The sequence below is a fragment of the Tursiops truncatus genome, chromosome 13, assembly GCF_011762595.2.
Source record: "Tursiops truncatus isolate mTurTru1 chromosome 13, mTurTru1.mat.Y, whole genome shotgun sequence".
Classification (NCBI taxonomy): Eukaryota; Metazoa; Chordata; class Mammalia; order Artiodactyla; family Delphinidae; genus Tursiops; species Tursiops truncatus.
Window position 1 is genome coordinate 85,512,542 of NC_047046.1, and position 6,343 is coordinate 85,518,884.

At 38.6% G+C, this 6,343-nt stretch overlaps 1 long non-coding RNA gene across 1 annotated transcript; it reads left to right on the forward strand.

The window, feature by feature from the left end:
* The first annotated feature begins 246 nt into the window (after nucleotides 1-246).
* Nucleotides 247-2,076, forward strand: LOC141276278 (uncharacterized). The gene is made up of 3 exons (XR_012325551.1): nucleotides 247-336; nucleotides 1,297-1,422; nucleotides 1,894-2,076. It is a non-coding gene; the product is annotated as an uncharacterized lncRNA (long non-coding RNA).
* Nucleotides 2,077-6,343: the final 4,267 nt, after the last annotated feature.

Sequence of the window (6,343 nt, forward strand, 5' to 3'; positions counted from 1 at the left end):
CAGTTACAGGAAAAGCTCCTGCATGTGGGTAATTATGTCCCGATTCGAGGCTTTCCAGAAGAATGAAACAATATATACATAGTTTTATTTTGTTTCATTTTGTTTTCTCCCAGACTAATGGAGAAAAGGGGGGAAAATAATATCCTGGCTAGGTATGAAAAACTAACTGATTGTGACGGTAATAGATGATTACGTCATGCATCACCATAGCAACTCAACTTATAAAACAACAATTATGTTAGCAGAGTTACTTGAAATAGCTTTCTTGATAGCTGATATACAACCCCAGTGAAAAGATGAGACGGATAAATAGAAAGATTTGTTCTTTCAATTGAGGTTTGATTCACTATTTTTCTCTGTTCTTGATTTTTCCCTATTATACTCTGAACTTCTTTAGAGGAAAGAAATATCCTTTTGTCTCTTTGATAGAATAAAAGCAATGCTTAAACCTTTCTCTCTACCATTTTCGGCTTTGGAAGAGGGCTACCATTATTTACTTTACTCAAAAGGGAACAAAGCCCACGTTCAACAAGTACAACACATGTAACAATAAGAAAAACATCATGGGGAAGTATTTCCCCAGAACAAAAAATAGAATGAAACTAAAGCGTCAATGAAACCAGCTACAAAGTTCACTCCCATTTTGAAGGCACAAAATGGAAGGGGTCTGAATGTGTTCCTTGTGTAAGTTAGATTTTATTTTTGGTTTAAATCCACAGTATGAAAGAAACATAACAGGCTAGATTTACCTTGTAGAATTGGAATTTGTATTCAAATCTACCTTGCACCTACCTTGCTACAAACTCCTTTTAATGTTTAAAAAGCTGTTTGACGTCTACAGAATTAAAGTGTTCCTAATAATTTAGGCACCTAATAGACTTACTTTACAGCCAATGTTTTCTTTCTTTCTCTTTTTTCTTTTCTTTCTTTCCTTCTTGCTTTTTTTCTCTCTTTTTTCAAGAAATGTGGAAAACATTAGCTAAAATTGTGTTGGTCTGTACAATTTTATTCTGTTAAAGACAGGTTTTATGATACATTTAGCCCTTTAAATGACACTAATAGTCTCTGGAGACACATGGGTTTTCCTCTGTGTAACAATTAAGTCCATTTCAATGCTATTTGGAAAAGCTGAAACAATTCAGTTACTATATGTCTCTTCCTAGGTCTGTACTGTAAGCCCAGAGGAAAGCACCAGAAGTTACCTAAATAATAAAGCCTTAGCCAACTTCAGACGTCCACCAAAGTTTCGCTTTTTTCATATTTCACTCCTTATTTCACTTCTCTCATTTCTTACAGAAGGGGGATAATGAGACCTTCTGAGGTGTGTGGTGGTCGGAGGAGAGACTCAGGTAATGAGCTCTATGAATCACACTGGGTGCTTTTCTGCCCTCCCTGGAGTTTGAAATGTGTTTCCCACCAGAAGTAAGGGTAGTTTATTGGACTTACTTATTTTATTTTTTTAATCAAGTAAGTTAGGATAAATATGTGTGCAAATTAAACACATGCATTCTGCTTTTCAGAGGAAAGCACACTTGTATAAGTAGAAATCTGTTCAGAATATATATGTGTATGTTGCCCAATTATGAAGCTCAATTATAATCAAATTATTGCTGCCTGAGAAATAAGGAAGTCGGAGGAAGTAATTTAGTGAATTCCATATCTGCACATTTGGCCCAGCTCATACTTTTAAGTTTAATCATTGGGAGGAAAGTAGAAGGCCAGGAATGCATCCACTTCAGCAAAAAGTCCCCAGGTGATATTATTCACTTCTCTCAGACATCTGATCTGTTTAAATTACCTTATTAGAAAAATTGCTGGCAAAAGTGTTTGGTTTTTTTTTGTTGTTTTTTTTTTAACATGGGCACATGTTCTTTTGTCATTCTTTGGGAGAAGAAATGGAGATTCTTAATAAAGCTGGAAAAATGATTTCAAGATTTTGAAGACTTGAAGGAATTATTGATGAGTTTCCATCTTCCTGGTATCTAGTCTCTGAAACCAGAAGAAGCTTCAAGAAGCAGCAAAAGGAAACAACCACCAAAACAAACAAATCAGCCAAACACAGGACCCTCCACAGAAACCTGGTTTTAACTGTTAATCAAATTGAGATCATGGTAAACATAAACATCTCAGGTGCTGCTTTTTTTTCACAATTTCCTCTTAAATTTATTAATATAATAATACTCAGGAAATAGAGAATCTTGTCACGGGTCCTTGTGAGATATCTAGGATGAGTCAGAAACAAGGATTTTCTTCATTGTTTACTACCAGACAGTAAGAATGCCAACGTAAAGGAAATCTCTCTCCAGCCCATAGCAATCTGTGTTCTTCCAGGATTAGTTCCCCTGCCCCTCCTGCAACAATCAAACAAGCAATAGCACAGGGCATCGCAAATTCCTCTCCACGTGGTTGTGCAACACTCCACCATGGTTTTGTCCTGGGCATCTATATGTCCTGTCTCCTCAGGGACATGGTAGCATCCTTAAAAGCCAAGGGTTGGTACTTGCTGATACCAATGACCCTACCATGGTGTTTAAAAATTTTGTGAGCTAAAGTCAGGCCCTCCCAGGATTTGTGGGTTAAGAGTCACATGAAAGTTACCCTACACCACTGAAACATACCCATGAAAAGCAAGGAAGGAAGGAAGGAAGGAAAGAAGGAAAGGGGGGAGGGAAGGAGGGAGGGAGGCAGGGAGGAAGGAAGAAAGAAAGGACCAAGGAAACCAAGGTAGTAAGCGTCTCACCATGGAAGCATGAAAAAGGAAATTATTTTTGCAAATCCAAAAGAGAAATAAAGTAAATACGGATTTATTATCCTATACATATATATTTATAGTAGTGAATGAGGAATTTCTTCAGTATTTGGATTAAGTAAGCTGAAGATGTATGTATTTTTATATAGTTAATGTTGAATAAACAGTTATTTTTTCAGCAAGTTTTCTCGTTCAAAACTATATAATAAACCATTTTATTGTTTCAAACAAGAGAGTTGTAAGGTAAATGAAAATGTCTGAAAGGAACTTTAAAGTAGTCAGAGAAGGCAATAGATTTTTAAATGCAATGCATTTTTAAGTAATTAATTTTTGTAAAATCCTTTCAAATTGTCCACGGGAACGCAATTTCTATGGTAAATGTGAAGTGGTAGGTTTGAAGCTTATACTAGAACTTCAATATTGAAATACTAAACGTACGATTTTTATTTCTTTCTCTGTGTAATTGGACAAAGAGAAAGTTTACTGGCCAGACTAACAGAAGAGGAGAAAGGGATCAATACAATTTTCAAACTAAATAAGTTCTCACTGCTTTTTTTATTTCTCTTGTCATTTATGAAGCAAAATGCCATCAGTGTGTCTGTCCACATTTTTAATAAAAATCTCTAAGCCGGACAACGTTGTTGACATAATGATAATGGCTACCTAAATTTCTCCTGGGTATTAGAATATTAAAATATCATTTGAAATTGTTAATTTTCCATCATAACCAGGTGTCTCATCCTATTTACCTTAAAATTAACAGGATTGTTATCAAATTCATCCAATATTTGAATATATATGTCAGGAACCATGTAAAATGCTTAGAATTGAAAATAAATGGCCCAACAAAAAAATTTAAAAATAAATAAATGCCCAGTTTCTAAGATTTAGGAGCCATAGAATTTGGTTGAGTTCAATTTATGTATGATTTCTAACCAAGAACACATTGACCCGATTTGAAAAACTTTATAATTCCATAAAAAATGTTTTTATTGTTTGTAATTTTGTTTTCTTATTTATTATTTATCTCAAATGTTAAGTTTAACGACAAAGCCGGATTAAAGCTAATTCAAAATTCAGAGGAATGCTGTCAGACCAAAGTCCTTCAAACAGTATTTAAGTGAGTCGTGTCAAGAATAACTTTTTTTTTTCAATTCTTACCAATTGAAGATAATATTTTCTCATTCTAGTCAGACGAGCATAGACTTTGGAATAAACACAATCTGGGTTCAAATCCCAACTGTCTTTCTTACGCGCTCAGGTAAATTACTTTCCCTGTCGGAAGAACCATTTTCTCGATGTTAAAAATGCAGTCCTCTGAATGACCCAGGAATGCAGGGTTTATAGAGTCCTGGGACAAATGAGCAGCATTTCGTGGTAACTCAGGTTCATTAACCAGAAGAAATGTAGCCTACCTTTGAAATTACAAAAATGTGATCGTTTTCAATAAAAAATATGGGTATGTGTGGAGAGTTAACGTTTAAAATGTTTGCAGGACAAACCTATACTTTATGCTTCTGGTGGAAGGTCAGATCACCCTTAAGCATTTATTTTCAATTTTAAACAATTGTAGGAAATTTATGGATTCTATTTATTTCAAATAAACAGGCCAAGTTTGTTTTGCAGTAGATCATGAAAGGATGTGCTTGTTACAACAATGACAACAGACCAGTTGGGTAGATTTCAAGACTGTGGAATGTGGCATTTTAGACACTAGCTCCAGCCCCTCAGGTCCCAGCTGTGTTACTTTGGATAAATTACTTAACCTCTCTGAGCCTCAGCATACTCACTTAAAAACGGGATGTTAATTGGATTATTACTATAATTTCATAAGATAATGCCTGCAAAGTGCTTAGCACAGTACTTGGCACAGATAAATGGCCCACAAATGTCAGCTGCTACAATATTGATGCTGCTGCTTATAATGATGATGATGAAGATTGTGATGATGTTGCCAAGCAGACTTTCCAGGGACACAGCAAGTAAGTAAAGATCTTACTTCTTTTAAATTATGGAAGCACTGCTCTTAAAGGATTTGGCTGGACCACAGCTTTCGTATCTCAAGAGCTGAGGTCTCCCAGCTCCATGGGGCGTTAAAGTGGATGCAACATGGAGGAAGCCCAAGACCGGAAACACTTATTTCCATGATTATAACCTGGAGTTCCATGCAGGAGAGCCATGGCCTGGGAGATATTTCAGCTTTAATATTCGGAACAGGCCACGCTTGAAGGAGAAGAAATCGTGTTTGGTGCTTGGTTCTCAATTCGTGAAGACGTGAGATTTTAGATATCTTCCCAGGGTCAAAATAAGCCAAGCAAAATACTCTTATCATTGAGAAGCTAACAAGGAGAACTTCAAATCATCTTTAATTTATGTTTATAAGTTTGATGGGGACAGCAGCAAGAAAGCATTCTCAGATTACACATCCATGTATTTCACGGCCAGGATCAATTTTGATATTTAGTGGAACTATCTAAAAACACAACTATACAGAATCAGGAAGCCACAGGCCCCGTCATTTTCCCATGCACAGAAGTAAAAACGTGTGCGTAATTCCGTGCTAGTTCTGTGCCCTGATGCGAATAGCACATGAGCCATGGGATCGAGGTCCCCAGGATGTAACCCCGATCTCATGCCTGACCTGAATATCACCACCACCACCTTCCACAACTCGACTGTGCCTGACGCTTGGTGAAAATGCTGATTTCCAGCAACCAGCACACGAAGGCATCGTGCAGTGAGACGCTGTCCAGCTGCCCATCATCCCCTAGCAGGCTTGCTACCCTGGACATGGTGAGGAGGGTACCCGGCCCCCGCTCACTCCCAAACAAGGCGATCCCGCATGGTCGCAAATGACAATCTCATGTCTCCCAAATTATCAAGCCTCACAGTCTCCCCACAGCCTTCAAGAGAAGCCAAATGACTCAGGAGTTCGTGGAAAGAACAGTGGACACCAGAGGGGCTTAGCAAAGGCGCATCAGTGAGAGAAGGCAACGTGTATTAGACCTGCCACGCGGAAAGTTACTGTTACCTTCTTTTAAAGAGGTTAGGGAAAGAAAATAACATCTTCAATCATGCCGTTGAGTTTGAGGAATCTATATTAAATACTTCCTAGGTGTCAACCACTGAGCTAGTGGAGGGGATGCGTGGTCATGGTGACCGGCAGAGTGTCTGCCCTCAGGGACATTAAGTTCTAGAGAGAACTTAATGCGTTCAGTGAGTTGGGGTGAAGAACAGCTGCCCCTGCCCTGCACCCCACGCCCCGACAAAAAAGGCATCCACATCCTAACTCCTGGTCCCTGTGACTACTTCCTTACAAAGCAAAAAGGGACTTTGCAGGTGGGATCAAGTGAAGGGTTCTGCAGAGGAGATTATCTTGGTTATCCACGTGCCCCTTAGTGCACCCAGTGTCCTTAAAACTGTCAGAGGGAGGCTGAGCTCCAGAAGGGGAGGCACCCTGGGACCCCAGGGACAGAGACGGAGTGATGCTGCCCCAGCGCCTGGGACCACCAGAAGCCAGAGGACATAAGAACAGCCTCTCCCCTTTGATTTCAAGCATTGCTACTCATTCCAGACTTCCAGCCTCCAGAACTG